The sequence below is a fragment of the Hyperolius riggenbachi genome, chromosome 8 (genome assembly GCF_040937935.1).
Source record: "Hyperolius riggenbachi isolate aHypRig1 chromosome 8, aHypRig1.pri, whole genome shotgun sequence".
Lineage (NCBI taxonomy): Eukaryota > Metazoa > Chordata > Amphibia > Anura > Hyperoliidae > Hyperolius > Hyperolius riggenbachi.
Window position 1 is genome coordinate 140,623,024 of NC_090653.1, and position 18,537 is coordinate 140,641,560.

At 43.5% G+C, this 18,537-nt stretch overlaps 1 long non-coding RNA gene across 1 annotated transcript in view; it reads right to left on the reverse strand.

The window, feature by feature from the left end:
• The window catches only part of LOC137528333 (uncharacterized), a 147,662-nt gene that overhangs the window by 123,592 nt on the left and 5,533 nt on the right, over positions 1-18,537 (reverse strand). The window contains exon 2 of the long non-coding RNA XR_011023366.1: positions 7,021-7,081. This is a non-coding gene — a long non-coding RNA (uncharacterized lncRNA). The remainder of the gene's footprint in view (positions 1-7,020; positions 7,082-18,537) is intronic.

The following is an 18,537-nucleotide window of genomic DNA, read 5'->3' on the forward strand; positions in this document are numbered from 1 at the left end:
AGGAGGATATTTAGCCCAGGAAGGTAGCAGGATGCAGAATGAGCAAGGAGTGTGGGCAGAGATGGGCATAGAGCCCCCCGACAGACCCTACTATTTCTGGGCAGGAGTAATCCTGCTTTCTCAAGAGAGGAGAAGCAGCTTCCCTATGCACTTTATATACATTATGGGCTGCTCTCTGGGTATATTCAAGTTTGGTTTGGCATATACAAAGGTACGCTGACGGCTCACCCTGCTGCCGATCAAATCCTCAGAGGCATAAAATGCTTTTCCTCCTAGTTATTGCAAATTGGAGAGAGATGTAATTCTGAGACCCGAATTACCCTTGCCTGCCCTGCACAGTATAACAGTACTGCTATGGGGAGCCTAGTTTTGGTGCTCGGCACTGAGTGCCGTGCACTGAAACCACCTGCTTTGTTTGGTTTCCACACACAGAGATCTACAGGGAGTGCAGAATTATTAGGCAAGTTGTATTTTTGAGGAATAATTTCATTATTGAACAACAACCATGTTCTCAATGAACCCAAAAAACTCATTAATATCAAAGCTGAGTATTTTTAAAAGTAGTTTTTAGTTTTACCTATTTTAGGGGGATATCTGTGTGTGCAGGTGACTATTACTGTGCATAATTATTAGGCAACTGAACAAAAAACAAATCTATACCCATTTCAATTATTTATTTTTACCAGTGAAACCAATATATATAACAGAATCGTTTATTTCGCCAAGCATGATTGGTCATGCCCGGAATTATTTTTGGCACATACATATAGCTCGGGAGAAAGACATATAAAGGGGACATATAATAGAGAAATAATAGAGAAATGGATCGATGTCAGCAACAGCAGAAGCAATCAATTGCATTACATTACATTATATAACATTCTAGTCTATTAATTGACCCCAAGATGACCAGCGGTTAATCTTGTGGGCTGGGTGGTTCGGTCGACTGTTCGGCCATGGCCCGGCTTGTTCCACCATTCGTTAGGCTTGCACCGATGGAAGTATGTGGAGGGAGTTTAAGTAGCTGACCGCCAATGGGAAAAAAAGAGTTCCTGTGTCTAACAGTCATTTCGGGGATGGCTCGAAGTCTCCGGCCTAGCGGAAGCAAGCTGAAGTATCGGTGGCCTGGGTGTGAGGGGTTGTTAGCGATCCTCAGTGCCCTGGATTTTAGTCTTTTGTTGTACAGTAGTGCAAGTGAGGGGAGGGGGCACCCAATGATCCTCTCCACCGACCTAATGACCCTCTGTAGTTTGAGCTTGTCACTGGCGGTGGCTCCAGCGTACCAGACCAGGATGGAAGAGCAGAGGATTGACTCAGTGGTGGCGGAGTAGAAGCTGGTCAGAATTTCTCGGGTCATGCCGACCTTCCTTAGCTGTTGGAGGAAGTAGAGTCTTTGCTGGGCTTTCCGTTGGATGGCAGTGATATTGTGCTTCCAACTGAGATCACTGGAGATAGTTGTGCCCAGAAGATTTACCTCAGTGCCATCAATATAGATTGGGAGAGCGGTGGGGGCCGACCTCCTGAAGTCAATGATTAGCTCGACAGTTTTAGCAGTGTTAAGCACCAGCCTGTTCTCATTGCACCAGTTGCAGATTCTCTCCACCTGCTGATGGTACTCCTGGACGTTATCCTTAGTGACAAGGCTGACAACGGTGGTGTCATCGGCAAACTTGATGACCTTGACAGAGTCCGTCTCCGATCTGCAGTTGTTCGTGTAGAGGGAGAACAGTAGTGGAGACAGCACACAGCCCTGAGGGGCACCTGTGTTTGTTGTCACTGCTTTGAAGCAGATGTCGCTAAGCCTGACGACTTGGGACCTGTTGGTGAGAAATTCTGTGATCCAAAGGCGTAAGCTTGAGTGAACACCAAGTGCGGCAAGGTCCTCCTGTAGTATGCGTGGACAGATGGTATTAAAAGCTGAGCTGAAGTCAAGGAGTAGTATCCTGGAATACGCGTTTGGCCTATCAAGATGGTCATTGATGAGCTTCATGCAGATATTAATTGCGTCATCGGTGGACCTGTTTGCCCTGTAGGCAAACTGGTAGGGGTCTAGGAGGGGCGAAGTGTAGAGCTTGAGGTTGGCTAGGACCGCCCACTCCAGGGTTTTCATAATGACAGACGTCAGGGCAATGGGCCTAAAGTTGTTAAGGTCTGAGACCCCCTGCTTTTTTGGGACAGGTATGATGGTAGACCTCTTGAAGCAAGTGGGAACCTTGCCTTCCTTCAGTGACTTGGAGAAGATATCAGAGAGGATGGGATCCAGTTGCCGACAGCCGGTTTTCAAGCAGGCTGGAGATACACCGTCAGGGGATAGAAGGCGCAGGACGTCGGCCTCGCTTACCGCCAAAGGAGGGTGTGGACTCGGGTTGTTGTCTGCAGGGCATGGAGAGGGGTTGGGTGATTCCAGACGCCCCTTCTGTGCTTCCTGGTTCTCGATCCTGCAGTAGAATCTGCTCAGATCTTCGGTGAGTTTCAGGCTAGGTGCTGCATGTTGGGGTCGGGGTTTATAGTTAGTGGCGGCCTTCAGCCCCTTCCATACAGCCCTTGAGTCCATAGATCTCAGGTTTTGTTCCATTTTTGCAGCGTACTCCTTTTTGGCAACTCTCAGTTCCCGATTGAGGTCATTTCTCGCCCTTCTGTAGTCCTCCTGGTTGCCAGACTTATGTCCTGCTTCCTTGCGCCTCCGCAGTTGTCGTAGCTTGTTAGTGAACCACGGCTTGTTGTTCGGGTACACCTTGAAGGATTTTGTTGGTACGCAGTAGTCCTCACAGAAACTGATGTATGAGGCGACATTATCTGTCCATTCATCCAGGTTTGTCGCTTCTAGGGACTTCCAGTCAGCGCAGTCGAAACAGGCTTGCAATTGCAGATTGGCCTCATCTGACCACACTTTGATAGACTTGAGTGTCGGTTTACCCATTTCTAGGTGCCTCTTGTAGGTGGGAATAAGATGGATGAGGCAGTGGTCAGAGAAGCCGAGGGCTGCCCATGATATAACATCTCAACATTCACAAATATACATTTCTGACATTCAAAAACAAAACAAAAACAAATCCGTGACCAATATAGCCACTTTTCTTTGCAAGGACACTCAAAAGCCTGCCATCCATGGATTCTGTCAGTGTTTTGATCGGTTCACCATCAACATTGCGTGCAGCAGCAACCACAGCCTCCCAGACACCGTTCAGAGAGGTGTACTGTTTTCCCTCCTTGTAAATCTCACATTTTATGATGGACCACAGGTTCTCAATAGGGTTCAGATCTGGTGAACAAGGAGGCCAGGTCATTAGTTGTTCTTCTTTTATACCATTTCCTGCCAGCCACGCTGTGGAGTACTTGAACGCGTGTGATGGAGCATTGTCCTGCATGAAAATCATGTTTTTCTTGAAGGATGCAGACTTCTTCCTGTACCACTGCTTGAAGAAAGTGTCTTCCAGAAACTCGCAGTAGGACTGGGAGTTGAGCTTGACTCCATCCTCAACCGAAAAGGCCCCACAAGCTCATCTTTGATGATACCAGCCCAAACCAGTACTCCACCTCCACCTTGCTGGCATCTGAGTCGGACTGGAGCTCTCTGCCCTTTACCAAACCAGCCACGGGCCCATCCATCTGGCCCATCAAGACTCACTCATTTCATCAGTCCATAAAACCTTAGAAAAATCAGTCTTGAGATATATCTTGGCCCAGTCTTGACGTTTCAGCTTGTGTGTCTTGTTCAGTGGTGGTCGTCTTTCAGTCTTTCTTACCTTGGCCATGTCTCTGAGTATTGCACACCTTGTGCTTTTGGGCACTCCAGTGATGTTGCAGCTCTGAAATATGGCCAAACTGGTGGCAAGTGGCATCTTGGCATCTGCACGCTTGACTTTTATCAGTTCATGGGCAGTTATTTTGTGCCTTGATTTTTCCACACGCTTCTTGCGACCCTGTTGACTATTTTGAATGAACCGTTTACTGCATCCCTCTGTAAGATATCTCACTATCTGTGGTGTTTAGATTCATTGTGATTCACCAAAGGGTATTGTTGCAGCTAAGACAATTGGCAAGAGGTGGTGCAACGGTAATGAATGACTGGTATGTGTACTGGTACTAATGATAGTGTTAGGTGTAGTGGAAGGCAGGTTAGTGTTAGTTGTAGTGGCAGTAATGTTATAGTTAGGTGCTGCAATAGTGAGTGGAACCTTCCCCAATTCATTTTTATACAGAAACTTGTTAATAAAATACACCCTTTCTATTTTTTTTTATCAAACAGCTTTTTGGGCTGTGAAAGGAAACCAAAAGGAAACTCAAATAGTATAAAATCCATGAAGAAAGTATCCCTTGTGGGAAATGAACCCAGAAGTCCATATGCACTATTATCAGATTTAAAATAAAGTTTCAGATACATCATTTATTTTTCTCCAGTACATATTTTTAAAGTATTTTTATTTTTATGTAGGTGCAAGCTTTCCATCCGGTATTCAGAAATAATATCATTAACTTAGCAATGTGAGTATACAACATGTATTCTGAATTTGGTCCCTGAGGCTGTATAAAAATGTGCTACTTATCTTACTATTTAGTGCTTCGAGTTCTCTCTCAGCTTTTTGAAATGTCACTAGAAAAATATTTCCTGGCATCAGCAGTATCAGTTTTCATTATGAACAGTGTTGCATAGAAATACATATCAGTTTACCTTGTTGTGTCACACTGCTAAGAAATGCATGTTTGAGACAAGATGTTCAGAGTGTGGTTTTCTTACAGCCTGAAACTGCACTTTCCTATTTTATTTAATTATTTTATTATGTAAAAGACTGCACTTGAAAAGATATAGTTCAGCACACAGAAATGTCTGACAAAGTAGGGTCAGTCCCAGTTCCCAGCTAGAAAACTTTGAAGCCATATGGTCTGAAAAGAAGCTGATGAGACTATGCTGTTCTGGCCAGATGTTAAGTCAAGATGTGCTTAAATATTTTGCACTGAAAGAATTTAACTCATCCAATTGCATTTGTGTAATAGTAAAAAAAAAAAAAAGATACACACACATATACAGTATATTTGCCACTTCCTCATTGTTAGTTTGAAGTCTTGCAATGAAGGTGTGTGCATGCAGAAAAATAGTGAGAAATCTCAAAAACACAGTAAAGGTAAACACTGGGACTTCTGGGAAAAGATACTCAAATATTCAATGTCCATTTTTCCTCCTACATGTAAAAAAGGTCCCCAGTGAAAAGTGTGCCGTATATTGCCACTAGTAGAATAAAGGTAAAATTACTGACATTCTACTAGTTAAATCCAATAGTAACATAAACGGTAATCTTTACTGATATTTTATTATATCCTAACCCTATCCTAACACTAGCCCTCGCTCTTGAAGCCTAACAACTAACCGATCCCCTGGTGGTGCCTAACACACTTTCTCAGTCGCTGCCTAACCCTAAAATTCCCATGGTGGCCTAAGTTTACCTCCCCCCCCCCCCCCCCCCCCCACACACACACACACACACACATGCTGAACACTAAGGACCCCCTCCCTGCTGCCCAACTCTATCTCGTATGACACAGGGGTTGCTGATCATAAAAAAGCAAAGTGATGCCTGTGATACTAGAGGATTTAAATCTAATGGTGACTAAAGCTGACTCTTTGTTTTTTCAGCACAACCTGGGTTATGTTGCACACTGTTACCTCCTAGTACCAGTATCATAATTCACTGCCGTGGCACCTTGCTAACGGAAATAGTATTGCTGATGCATATGTTACAAGTGGTTTTGTTTTGCACAGGAGTTTATTTGCATGCCTTTGATGGCTATTACCTCACTGATTTAGTATTTTTTTCATAATTAGAGTTTCACACACACACACTGTTGCACATGATTGAACACAGAGTAGTAAATAGTATTTATTGGCGTAATGTATGTGATTTTGGACCAGAGGCAATAGTAATGAATGATACATGGTATATGATAGTCCCCTGAGAGATGTGAATGATTAAATTGTTTTCAAATTGTTTACAATCAAGTTTACATTAATATATATATATATATATATATATATATATATATATATATATATATATATATATATATATATATATATATATATATATACATATATATATATATATATATATATATATATATATACTGTATATATATATATATATATATATACAGTATATATATATATATATATATATATATACAGTATATATATATATATATATATATATACACAGTATATATATATATATATATATATATATATATATATATATATATATATATATATATATATATATATATATATATATATATATATATATATATATATCAGTCAAATTAGTTATATTAGAGATATTGAGTAGTGCTGTTTCCATGGGCAACATTCCTTTTCTGCATATAAATCACTCTAAGCACACTCTGCATTAATTAGCGTGGGTAAAACTTTTTTAGTTTAACTATATACATCTTCTCATTACCCTTCACCAAGTACTACCCACCAAACATTAGGAACTCCCCTTAACTCTTTGTTGGGTTACATGTTGCTACATCCATTACTTGCCTATCTGATTGGGGTGGGGCATCACTTCCATTCCAGCTGCGGATGATGACTAAGCATTCTGTTCAAACTGATGCCTGACTGTGACTCCATCCCATTCGTCCCATTCCAGGGAATCTGTGAGCCAATGGAGAGTTCTCCTGCTGTGCACAGTTATTGGGCCATTCTGAGCCGCGAATGATCACCGTAGCCTCAGGGACTTCATTACTTCCCATGCTCCAAACCACTTTCTGCAGAACCAATTATATTGCCACATTCAGTGGCATCCCCAGACTCCATTCTACTGCATGTGCATGGTGCAAATCATCTGGCATGCGAGTTCCACCCTTCAGTTGGCCAATAGAAATATTGCATCCATTGACATTGCCCGCCTCCCTGCCACCATGCATGTGTACAATCAGCATCAGTATTCTGAGTCTCTATATGCATAGCGCCATCCTTTGCTCACATATGTATCATGTTGCTAAAGCAACATAAACACTTACCCTCCATCAAAATAATGTCCTGCTGCCTCCACACACAGCTTAAAGAAGAATTCCACTGCATCTAAAAGACAAAAAAATGGAAATTAAACCAGTATAAGCCACAATTATCTATAAATCAATGTACATTTTTTAACCACTTCGCATCCAGACCTTGTTTTCCCCTTATTGACCAGAGCAATTTTGACGTTTTAACTATGCCCCTATTCAATCAGCCATAACTTTATCCCTAGTCATGACACCTAAATAACCTAGGTATCGTTTTTTTCAGGACAAACCAGACTTTCATTGGCGGGTAATTTGTCCCTAGACAAAAAAAGTTTTCTATGCATTTTAATGGGGTAAAGGAGGGGGAAAATGAGAGAAATGCATTTTTTCTCAGTGCCACAGGAGATAAAAACATGTCACCAGTATTATGTCCCCCAGTATTGATAGCAAAATGCATCCCGAGTATCAGATTCCCCCTATAGCCAGATGTGTCCCCAATATCAGTCACCCCCAGTATAGCCCGATGTGTCCTCTGTGTTTGGCACCTCCCAGTATAGACAGATGTATCCCCAGGATTTCTGGCCCTCATTATAACTAAATGTGTCCCCAGGAATAGTCGTCCCCCATTATAGCGAGATGCCCCCTCAGGATTAGCGAGTGCACCCCGGATTAGGCCCCCCCCCCACACACACACACACACCATTATAGCCAGATCTGCCCCTAGTATAAATTTATACACTTACAATTAAAATATGTGGCCCCTCTTACTTTATCCCCCCCAGCTGCACAGTTTACCCACCACCCCCCACCAGGGGTCCACGCACCCCCATAGGAGCCAGCCAGATGCACCGCCCCCCACCCAGGCAGTCCCCTCGGTGGCCAGATGGCTATAAAAATGATCAGAAAGCAGCCTGACTCACCTTATCTCGTTTCAGCGATCAGCCTGCAGCCCAAGCCTCTGATCGCCGCTCTAAACGCAGCCCTGTGATGCCGGTTTCCTGGGTCCCGGCTTGATGACATCATCAAGCCGGGACTTGGCTATTCAGCATCACAGAGCTGCGCGCAGAGCGGGGATCGGAGGCTCAGGCTGCAGGCTGATCGCTGAAACAGGAAAAGGTGAGTCAGGCTGCTTTCTGATCCTTTTTTTACAGATCTGGCCACCGAGGGGAGAGATGAAGGATCACCGCTGTTTGCTACAGCGGTGGTCGTTCATCCGCGGGGGGGTTACTAATGGAACATTTTCCCTTTCACCAATTAGTATTGCAGCTGTTAGTGCGGGGAGGTGCGCTCTGAAGCGCACCTGTTCCTGCACAACGGGACTGCAAGCAGGTCAGTATATCTACGTGGCTGTGGCTTGGAGTGTGCCACAGCTGACGTAGATATACTGTATCAAAGGACAAAGTGGTTAAAGTTTATATTGCACTTCCTGGCTATATATGTGCCTTCATATATTACTATTTAATTAGCCAACATTTTTATGGTCATAAAGAGATTGCAGACTTTTAAACACATCCCCAACCGCTTGTTGATTGACAACCCCAAAATAAAAGACAAAGGGCTTGATTCACAAAACGGTGCTAACTGAGCAGTTATCGCTCGCAAAAATTTGCGCGTGATGAATTTGCGTTATCGTGCAAACCGTTTTTTTGCGAAGTTGTGCTAACAGCCGTGCTAACAGTTAGCAACGTTTTGTTAATCAAGCCAAAAGTGACCAAATCAATTGAAAACTACACAAAGGATGTACAACCGCACACAAGGGATAACAATGGTAGCCAGAGCTATCCAGAGGGCAGAGTATATCTGTGGGATTTGTTAATTTGGATGAGAGGTGGGCCTATTTATGTATGAAAGAACTTTAAATCTTAACCTCTTGACGACCAGCCGATTGGCGTAAACTGGTCGTCTGCGGGTTACCATGGCGGCCTTTCCATGTCAGTTCACGGAGGGTGTCTCAGTGAACAGCCGGAGAGCCGCCGATCGCAGCTCGCCGGCAAAATGTAAACAGGCGGGGAAGAAATCCCCGCTGTTTACATCATACGGCGCTGCTGTGCAGCAGCGCCGTAAGGCAGATTGGCGATCCCCGGCCTCTGATTGGCCGGGGATTGCCGGCATATGATAGGCTGAAGCCTATCCTTCAATGCGCAGGATGGAAATCCGTCCTGCGCAGCTCACAGGGAGGGGGAGGGAGAGGGAGGGAGCGGGAGAGATGGCGGAGAACGCTGCGGAGGGGGGCTTTGAAGAGCCCCCCGCTAAGCAACTGCAGCCGGCGGCGATCAGACCCCCCAGCAGGACATTCCCCTAGTGGGGAAAAAAGGGGGGTAGTCTGATCGCCCTGCTGCACTCCTGATCGGTGCTGCGGGCTGTAGAGCCCACGCAGCACCGATCAGTGAAAAATCCCCTGGTCGGCAAGTGGTTAAACAGTTCTATAAAGACAAAGTCAGTACAGAAAACCTGGGTACTTGCCCAAAAGCACAGTTATCCTGCCTGGCAATTTCTCATCCATTGAAAGTTATATAAGAACGATTAAGTTCAATACACACAGACAGATCATGAGCGTTGCCTATAGAACAAATGTGTTTATAGTAGAGAAAGAAGTTACTGCAACATTGAAATAGGATAAATTGAAGTAGGATAAATTGATCATAATCAAGCCTGTGGACAAGGGTGGAGCAATAATGATAATGTGAGGAATGCTAGAGATGTTAGCAATTGGAAAAGAGTAACTTATTGAGAGCGATCCAATGACAAAAATCCAAAAGAAACTGATAGAGTTGCTTGACCTGGAAAACTCTCTCTACCAGGATTTCCCCCCTAAAACAGTGATCTACAGATTACCAAAAGTGCACAAAGAAATGATTATGCTCAAATATAGACCAATAGTTTCTGGTTCGGAATCATTCACCAAGCTCCTTGCAAACGTATTATTATTTTTTTATTTATATAGAGCCAACATCTTCCGTAGCGCTGTACATCGTACAAACAAATAATGGGGAACAGATATACATAAGAAATACAAGACACTGTACAGTCATGACATTGAATAGAATAAATACAAATACATACATAGTTGCTGTGTAGTTGGTACATGTATATATGTTAAAATTACAGCAGTATGAGAAACACTAGGAGGAGGTCCCTGCTCTTGCAAGCTTACAATCTAGATTGAGAGCTTACAAAAGTTCATAGACTTCCCATTGCAGCCTTTGGTAAGGGAATTGCCCTCTTATTTGAGAGACACTGGTGAGTGACTGTTTAGAAAAAAACGATCAAAGATTAACCACTTCAGCCGACAGCGTTGAAAATCGTATGCATCCAAGCAACGTTCACCTCTCATTAATTCGCCAATAACTTTATCGCTACTTATCACAATTAATTGATCTATATCTTGTTTTTTTCCACCATTAATTAGGCTTTCTTTGGGTGGTACATTTTGCTAAGAATTTTTTTTTTCTAAATCCATTCTAACAAGAAGATTAAGAAAGAAATGGATACAAGTTCATTATTTCTCAGTTTTTGGCCATTATAGTTTAAAATTAATACATGCTACTGTAATTAATGTATTTTTTTTACCCATCACAATTTATGGCGCCGATATTTTATTTAGGACTAAAGGTGCATTTTTTCAATTTGCGTCCATCACTATTTACAAGCTTATAATTTAAAAAAATATATATAATACGATACTCTCTTGACATGCATATTTAAAAAGTTCAGAACCTTAGGCAACTATTTATGTTTTTTTTATTGTAATTTTTTTTTATTAAAAACGTATTTGGGTAATCTTTGGTGTGGGAGGGAAACAGATAATTTTAAATGTAAAATAATGTAATTCTTTATTAAAAATGTATGTGGGTGCAGTTTACTATTTTAAGTTAAAAAAGTCCTGGAAGTGTACGATCTTGCTTCCAGGAAAAATAAAGAGCACAGGAAACTTTTTTTTTTGGGCAGAAATACCGCGCTCTCGGATTAGAGAGCGTCGTTTTTTCTGCAGGGAACTTATATTGGTGAATTGGAATTATATTCCCATTCACTGATCGGGGAACTAATGGCAGGCAGCGGGAGCGTGCGCGATCGCGCCTCATGCAGCGACAGCAACACAGTCTATCTGCACAGATATATCCGTCCAGATAGACTTAAATGGTTAAAATGGAAGATGAAAAAAATGCACAATGGTCATCAGTTGCCTAATCATGTCTATTCCTAATGATGCAGGTTTGGAAGCAGTTACATTTTTTTTTTTTTACAAAATCACCTCATGTATGGATACCCACACAGTTTATTTTTACAGGTTTAAAAAAGGTATTCTGTCATCAAACTGTTTTCGTTTTGAGGAGATCTGGTACAAACAGATATGAGGGACAGCCATGGCAGCTCAGCAGTGCCGACTTTCACTAATCAATTTGTTAAATATTTGGAAGAGGAGGACATCGTTGTCAGGAGTAGAGATGGCCCAAACAGTTCACCGGCAAACTTGTTAACGCAAACCCCAGCAGTTCGCGTTTGTGGCGAACTTCAAACACATAGCGAGTTCGACCTGCCCCGTATACCGCATCAGTGGGCTAAACTTTTTTTTGTGTGCGCCACTGACACTGCACAGACAGCCATGTCTGTCGCAGCTGGCCCTTGTTATACTGTGCCAGGCCCATCACATTCAGTGCAAACCTTTCACTGCATCTGTGTGACTGCACACTGTGTTATACTAGTCACTGAATACCTTTCACTGCATCTGTGTGACTGCACACTGTATTATACAAGTCACGGCATCTGTGTGACTGCACACTGTTTTATATACCAGTCAGTGCATACCTTTCACTGCATCTGTGACTGCACATTGTATTATACCTGGCAGTCAGTGTATACATTTCACTTGAATGGATGGCAGACTTGCCCTCCATAACAGATTCTCGTTAAAGGATTTCAAGTGTATTCGCCTCATCATTATACAGCAGTGCATTGAAAGAGTCCTCCTGTATTGTTATTGTTCATCAGTACCTCCCTGAGTTGCGACTTGCGTGCCGTACCTGCTGCCTTCCTTGGATGTGTGGTGGTAGCCGTTTTTCAGGCTCCTACTTCAGACCGGAATCGAACCCTGATTCCCGGCCCGTTACCCATGGTCACCATGGTACTGAGAAAGTACCATGGAAAGTTTATCACACAGTTGAATCAATGGCAGACTTGCCCTCCATAACAGATTCTCATTGAAGGAACTGCACAGACAGCAGAAAAAGTAATTTAAAAAAATAGATGTAAGCTTTAACAATGGTAGAGAAAGAACCATCAAAAGTCTGAGCAGCGATGAACCCCTGGACTACTGGGTGCACAGGCTTGACCTGTGGCCAGAGCTGTCACAATTTGCCATCCAACTTCTGTCTTGCCCTGCCTCAAGCGTCAGAAAGTACCTTCAGCGCAGCTGGAGGCCATGTCAGTGAGAAGAAAAAATGCCTAGGTCAAAAAGTGTTCAGTACCTCACCTTTATCAAAATGAATGAGGCATGGATCCCAGAGGGATACTGTCTGCCTGAAGACTAAGTCAGTCCCCACACACAGCATCTCTGCCTGCACGCCATGTGACTGCCTGCCCGAAGACTAAGTCAGTCCCCACACAGCATCTCTGCATGCAGGCTGCTTAACTGCCTTCTCCTCCACCACCAACAGGGCCCAGGACTCCAGGTGGATTCCTGCATTTTTAAGGCCACTGCTAGCAGCGGCCAATAACAAAAAGAATAATATTTTTTCAAGTTTCAATTCCCCTTCATGATCGTTACCTTGCCGCGGTGAAGGGGCTTGCGTATCACAATGAAGCAATGACATATATGAGTGTGTTGGGGGGCACACCAAAGATAATAAGGTCATTGTTTAATTGTGGACAGACCAAATTTGATCAGCTGGACAGTCACTGTTGTTCTGTCATTGAGCTACCTCAGCCTGACCATATGGGCTTAAAAAACGCCATCGCCTGCACTCTCACCAGGGGCACCTTTACCTACTGACCACCCAGGCAGCGGCTTGGAGAGGCTTTGATGGGGAAGGCGCAATAAATTACTGTCAGTCCAAGGGGAAATAAAAATTCCTGTCCTGAAAGACCGTTGTAAGGGACTGGAGAGAAAAAGATTTCCTTCTGTTTTAAGAAGGCAAATTACACCAAGCTTTGCTTTTTTAGTAGGAGGGCATTTGGTTCCTTTTATCCCCCTATACATTCCTAGTAGCTTGGGTCACCCTGAGCTGCTTGGTTACTCTGCTCTTTTTTTTATAAATAGCCTTCTGCTAAGTCACTAAAGAATCATTCAGAGTTCAGAATTATAGATACTCCCTAAGAAGAAGGTGTCTGGCTTACAGCTGTTCTCTGCCCCTCCACAGAGGAGACAGCGACAGCGCCCTACCCCCAAATGTTACTGAGTCTGCAGAGGGAGTGAGAGAAACAAACAAACAAACAAACAGTAAACTCTGCAGACAGCTGTGTGCTCTGCTAGAATGTCTGCATGTCTAGATGTCAGGAGGATCGCCATGACTACCTATGGAGCGGTAGGATCATCTGATCCTCTCCCCTACACAGCCTGCACTTCTCCCTGAATTCAACAGGACAGTGTTTGAAGTGTGTAATGGACACAGTGGGGGTTGCAGGTTTTGTCTTTCATTGTGCGTGAGTGAATAGGAGGGCAGCATCTAAAGCTCAAACAATGATAATGGACATGTAAGCAATGTGTGTAATTACATCCATCACTACTTATAATTGAAGATGGCATAATAATGTATTTCCATTAATGCTGTCTGTTTGCCCTCTCTCTAATGCTATGTACCACCTCACGATTTTTCCAACGATTTTCCCGATGTTCATCAATTTTTTTTTTGAGCGACAAGTAGTCATTTACACGATGTCGTGACATCGCTTAGCGTTGTGTGGTGAAAAGTGACCGTCACTGAGGATCAAGTAAAGTACTGAGGTCGCTTGACTTCTCGTTCGCGCCCGTCCTGTAATGTCACGTGACATCTCACATACCCGCTGGCAGGAAGATGAATCGCTGGACGCTTGTCATGAGGGACACCTCACTGGATCCATCTTCCTGTGTTGTTGCAGTCACTGTGGTGACTGTGGAGCTTAACTTTGCTTGCCCTCACCCTCTGCTCATGCTCCCTCTCCCACTGTCTCTCTGACCAAACAACTGCTACTTGGGGAACAATGTGCACAACTATGTACACTAGTCTGAGCACTCTTCAGGGGAGCCAGTAGCATTTGGAACTATTATTGTGTATTTATGTAGCACTGACATCTTCAGCACGTTACAGAGTACATAGTCATGTCACTGACTGCTCACTGGAGATTACAATTTCATCCCTACCATAGTCAAACTGTAATGTCCGACCATATTATTATCATGTATTTATATAGCACTGACATCTTCTGCAGTACTTTATATAGCACTGACATCTTCTGCAGTACTTTACAGAGTACATAGTCATGTCACTGACTGTCCCCAGAGGAGCTCACAATCTAATCCTACCATAGTCATAGTCTAATGTCCTAGTCCTACCATATTATTATTATGTATTTATATAGCACTGACATCTTCTGCAGCACTGTAGAGAGTACATAGTGATATCACTGACTGTCCTCAGAGGAGCTCACAATCTAACCCTACCATAGTCATAGTCTAATGTCCTACCATATTATTATTTATTTATATAGCACTGACATCTCCTGAAGCACTTTACAGAGTACATAGTCATGTCACTGACTGTCCTCAGAGGAGCTCACAATCTAACCCTACCATAGTCATAGTATAATGTCCTACCATATTATTATTGTTTATTTATATAGCACTGACATCTCCTGAAGCACTTTACAGAGTACATAGTCATGTCATTGACTGTCCTCAGAGGAGCTCACAGTCTAATCCCTACCACAGTTATAGTCTAATATTTTCAATATAGGATTGTTTTGGGGTAAACCAGTTGACTTATTAGTATGTTTTTTAGGATGCAGGAAATGTCTGAAGTGTCTGAAGACAGAAACTCCATGCAGATTTTGCCCTGGCCAATGTTCAAGCCTAGGACTCAGCACTAAAATGCAGTAGTGCTACCCACTGAGCCTCTATTCTACTCATAGATATCTGCTCATCCATGTCATCAATTCTGACCCTCTACTACTCTTCCTCCCTCCATTCTACGTCTCTTCTCTTGTATCACTTACACTACAAACACACTGTGCTTATCTCCAGAATGGATTATGAATCAAACCATTAGGCCCAGTGCACACCAAAACCGCTAGCAGATCCTCAAAACGCTAGCGGTTTTGGAGCAGATTTCAGAGCGATTCTAGGCATGTTTAGAGACATTTTCTAAACATGCCGAGCGGTTTTGTGTAGCAGACAGGGCTGGCCCGCCCATGAGGCGGGGTGAAACTTTTGCCTCAGGCGGCACTTCTGGGGGAGCGGCACCCGCCCGTCCGTGGGTGTGGGGGGCCGCTTGAGCTTGAGGGGATAGCGAGCAGGAAGGGGGTATTGGGCCTAGCGGCAGGGAGGGGGGTCGGACCCCCCCTCCCTCGCCTGGGTCCCCGTCCTCCGCTCCCCTCCAGCTTTAAAAAGTTCCGTGCTGGCTGCAGCTATGTGTAAGAGTCAACGGGCGGGGATCACTCACCTCTTCCTCATTCCAGCGTGCACTCCACTGACGTCACTTCCTACGGCGTAGAAGGAAGTGACGTCAGTGGAGCGTAGGCTGGCCTGGAATGAGGAAGAGGTGAGTGATCCCCGCCCGTTGACTCTTACACATAGCTGCAGCCAGCCCAATACCCCCTTCCTGCCCGCTATCCCCTCCAGCTCGGGTGGCCCCCCACACCCACGGGGGGGGGGGTGTAGCGGGGGGGCGGCGATTTATTTGAAGATTGCTTCAGGCGGCAAAAACTCTAGGGCCGGGCCTGGTAGCAGATTACAAATATTGTTACAGTAAAAGCTGTTACTGAACAGCTTCTGTAGCAAAAACGCCTGGAAAACCGCTCTGATCTAGCGTTTTTAAGAGCGGTTTGCATTTTTCCTATACTTTATATTGAGGCAGAATCGCTTCTGCAAACCGCAAATGTGCATCAGGAGGCACGTTTGCGGTTTGCTAAAAACCTCAAACCGCTGGTGTGCACCATCCCATTGAAATACATTAGCCAAGCGTTTTCACAGACAGATGCGGTCGGCGGATCGCTGCTAAAACCGCTCGGTGTACACTGGGCCTTCAACCACCTTACCATATCAGCCCTTCAATGTCATGATATACCCACTCTAGTCCTACCCTAACAGGTGGTAACATATCTGCATATCTCATAATGTTTGTGCAAAAATTATTTTGAAAGTAAGAATGTCTTGCTTGATAATCCAATCTTGCAATGTGACTGCCATTGGAACTTGTAGTGTGGATGCTGTATTTATTTGAGGTGCATACTGGCAGCATTTGCTGTATGGCATACAATGCTGATCATCCACAAGGCAAACTTAGGCAGCTGCCTAGGGTCTAGAGAGAGTTTAGGGGCCTGGTGGTTGCTAGTCCCCACCAAATCTAACTAAATAAGCCAGGTGACCATCAGTGGAGGGCAAAGTGTTATCTTGCCTAGGGCCCCATTTCATAGTTATCCCTCTCTGATGGCTTATATCATGTGTGAAGTGTTCTATAATGTATATGATTTTTGTTTTATTTTTTATGGGGGGGGGGGGGGGCGCCACAGGATTTCTTGCCTGGAGTGACAAGAAGGCTAGAGGCACCCCTGACTCTCACCATGGTGCGCACCAGTCCAGCACGGCCATCACTACACAAACAGCTGTTTGCGGTGCATTATAGTGTGTTTGGTCTGTCAGTGTGAAGCAGTACACTACTTACACTACCTGCTGATCGATGTATTCACATGCAAGATGTTTTCAAGCACTTTATGCTTCCAATTTAGGAATGCAATGGGATTTCTGCCCTTTAGGGATTATAACCCTGCTCTGCGTCAAATCCGTAATTTTCCCCGGGACTTTAGGCGTGTATCCCACTCCGCCATGCCCCCCCCCCTAAAGGTGTTAGACCCCTTGAAACAGCTTTTTCCATCACTTTTGTGGCCAGAAACAGTGTTTGTAGTTTTTCAAGTTCTCCTGCCCATTGAAGTCTAATGCGGTTAGCCGAGTTTGCTAGTTTGCAAACTTTTGCAAAAGTTTGCGGTTCGCGAACCCAAAATCTGAGGTTTAAGCCATCTCTAGTCAGGAGTTCCTCATCCATGTGGTGACATGGATGAGGCACATAGATGATATATTCCTGGTGTGTAAGGGGGATGAGGTTGCACTTTATGCCTTTATTAACTATTTGTAGGTACTTTATTGGAGTCGGGTTCAGTCATGCTGTAGGAAAACAAAATACATTGATGTGACTGTAATTGGAAGGAGTAAAATGTGAGAGGATGATATTGGCTGTACTGAACTAAACACTGTTTCTTACATACAGTGTTGAGTCACAGCTTTGGCTAGATGATATATGATTGATATAGGAGATGGATTTCCATGGCTGAAGCATTGCAAATGTGTTGTAAAAGGGAACTCCTCAAATGTCTTGTATATCTGAAGGTTAGGCGTTCGTTCTAGCATGGGACAGATGATGACTGTGTGCAGAGCAAAGGTTAAGACTGAGCTGGTATCTGAAATAGTAAGGAGATGTTTGGATGAGATATATTATGTAGAGCTCTGCATATTATAGGCAGAAGTTTTAACAGCATTTCCCACAAAATGGGAAGCCAGTGAAGAAATTAGCAAACAAGCACAGCAATTGTGGACCAAAAACAGATGTGGATGAATTAAGCTGCTGGCCTCAGTATAGACTGGAAAGAATACTAGTTTTTAACTTCAAAGCCCATGAGGGAAGCCATAACAATAACTAAAATGGATGAATGTGGTAAGACAATTTGTGGTATGAATGAGATTATTGTAATAAATGTATTTCACATGCCATGTTTCCATATTTAATTCTGTAAGAGTATGTTATATTATTATTATGATCAGGATTATTATTATTAACCTTTGGGATGAATTAGAGCAGATATTGCATCCCAGGCCTTCTTGGTCAACGTCACTGTCTGACTTCACAAAAGCTCTTTTGGAAGAATGGTCAAAAATTCCTATAAATACACTCCTTCACCTTGTGGAAAGCTCTCCCGGAAGAGTGGAAGCTGCTAGAGCTGCAAAGGGCAGGCCAACTCCACATTAAAACGTATAGATTATGAAACGAATGTCGATAAAGTTCATGTGTGTGTAAAGTCAGGCATCCCAATACTTTAGTCAATACAGCGTGTGTGCGTACATAAATGCAGAGAGAGAGAGAGAGAGAGAGAGAGAGAGAGAGAGAGAGAGAGAGAGAGAGAGAGAGAGAGAGAGAGAGAGAGAGAGAGCACATAGCAAAGCTTATAATTGCACTTGCATTCTACTGCAATTACATGACTGGCATTTCACTAAACTGTTGGCAATCCTCATCGTAGTCTGATATGAAGTGAGTATTGCAAACTTTTGTTATAGAGTAACATTTTAAAAAA